Raw genomic sequence first — 2,457 nt, 5'->3', positions numbered from 1 at the left:
AATTGAGTGTGTGTTTTGGTATTTTTTATGTTTTCTGATTGCTTCCAGGGAGATGTGATCAGGATGTGGGCTTCCCTCTTCACTCTTCTTATTGCTTAAATTTGGGAAATTTAACCATATTGCTTAGTCCTGTGCTTATCCTGCAGAGCCATCATACTCCTGTTAAAGTCCATAAGAAACAATTTTAAAAGTTGTAAAGATAAACACATTTATACTTCCATATGTGCCTACTGAGTTACCTTTATTAATGCTCTATTTCTTCGTGGGGCTTGAAGTTACTGTCTGCTGGCCTGTCATTTTTCCCTTCATCATTTCTTGTGGTGGTGGTGCTTATGTGCTGTGAAGTCGGTTCTGACTCATAGTGATCTTGTTATAGGCTTTCCAAGGCTGTAAATCTTTACAGGAGCAGAAACCTCATCTGTCTCCTGCAGAATCGCTGGTAGTTTCGAATCGTGAGATTAGCAGCCCAACTCGTAACCACAACACTACCAGAGCTCCTTAGAATTTCTTGTAGGATAGGTGTAATAGCAAAAGAGGCGTTCAGTTTTGTTTATCTGGGAATATATTAATTTCTTCTCTAGTGTGAAGGACAAGGAGCTCTGGTAGCATAGTGGATACAAGTCGGGTTGCTAACTTCAAGGTCAGCCGTTCGAAACTACCAGCCACAGGAGAAAGATGAGTGGAAACCAACTCCTCGGCACATAGCCACCACCAGTGCTGTGAAGGATATTTTTGTCAAATACATAATTCTTAGTTGAGAGTTTTCTCTTTTGATGATGTCATCCTCACAGCTTTATGACCTCATGCTTTCTGATGAGAACTCAATTGCTTTGCTCATCTTACTTTGTATCCCTCCATTGTGATGAATTTCTCTTGTCTTTTGGCTGTCTGATTAGAACTTTCTGAGTTTATCCTACACGGAGTTTGTTGATCTTCGATGAGATTCCTGTCTCATACCCATTACAGTATTTTTTCAAAAATAGCACACGACTTTTCTATTTCTTTGCCAACAGTGCTCTCTCTCCAAGAGGTATTTTTGCATATGCACTATGTTGTTGTTGTTAAGTGCTGTCGAGTTGATTCTGACCCATAGCGACCCTGCATAGGGTTTCCAAGGAGCAGCTAGTGAGCTTGAACCAATGACCTGCAGTTCAAATGACTTTGCAGTCTGATGAATTAGCCCACAGCGCCACACCAGGACTCCAGATGTGCTATGGTTGTAGTTGTTGTTGTTATGTGCCGTGGAGTCAGTTCCGACTGACAGCGACCCTGCACAGGGTTTCTGAGGCTGTAAATCTTTAGGGGAGCAGAAAGCCTCATCTTTCTCCCGTGGAACATCTGGTAGTTTCGAACTGCTGACCTTAAAGTTCACAGTCTAATTCGTAACCACTACACTATTGGAGTCCTGGTGTGGTGCTGTGGGTTAATGCTCCAGGCTGCAAAGATGTTTGAACTGCAAGGTTGGTGGTTCAAGCTCACCAGCTGCTCCTTGGAAACCATATACAGGGTCGCTATGGGTTGGAATCAACTCGACGGCATTTGACAACAATGACAACAACAACATTACTAATATTTAAGGTGCTCTGGTAGCGTAGTGGTTGCGAACCACAAGGTCAGCAGTTAGAAACTACCAGCGTTTCCGTGGGAGGAAGAGGAGGTGTTCTGCTCCCGTAAAGATTTACAGCCTCAGAAACCCTATGTAGGGTCGCTATGAGTTGGAACAGACTCCACCGCACATAACAACGACAACAACGCTACTATTTATTTATTTACTTCAATGATATGTAAAAGAAAAAAAATTTTTTGACATAGCCATACTTGTTGTACAAGTACCTCATGGAGAAGGGAGCAATTGGAAAGCAAATGTAGAAGATACTGGTTACTTGTGGAACAAAAATAGAGTATTTCTACAGATATTCTTGCCATCTCTCTTTCTCTCTTCTTCTTACTCTAGTATTCCTTTGTGCATCTGTTGGTATTTTTATGATGTTCCCCAGATCCATGGGACTGACCATTTTCCTTCATTATTTCTGAGAGAACCTGAGTGTAGCTATTTTGAGACCAATCGTCATAACTCTCTTAAATGTCTATTGTCCTTAAGTTTCAATTTCCCGTTTCTACCAGTTGTTGCTGTTGTTACGTACCGTGGATTCAGTTCCCACTCATAGCGACCTTGTACAGGGTTTCCGAGGCTGTGAATCTTTATCTAAGCAGAAACACTCTTTTTTCTCCCACGGAACAGCTGGTAGTTTAAATTCTGCCTCCAGGTAAGACCTCACAGGAGCCCATTTCCGCCACAGCTAGCCCATTCTAAGCTCCACCCCCTCCCAAGACCCTCATAAACACCCTCAGCCTGTGTGGGAGGATACTTCTGGCCCTGGTCAGCAAGACCCTTCCAGGTTTGTCTTGAATGAACTCTTCCTGTTGAGCCCTGCTCTCTAGCCTTTCTCCCTTGAC

This window comes from Chrysochloris asiatica, unplaced genomic scaffold (assembly GCF_000296735.1).
Source record: "Chrysochloris asiatica unplaced genomic scaffold, ChrAsi1.0 scaffold00041, whole genome shotgun sequence".
Classification (NCBI taxonomy): domain Eukaryota; kingdom Metazoa; phylum Chordata; class Mammalia; order Afrosoricida; family Chrysochloridae; genus Chrysochloris; species Chrysochloris asiatica.
This window is presented reverse-complemented; position numbering follows the sequence as displayed.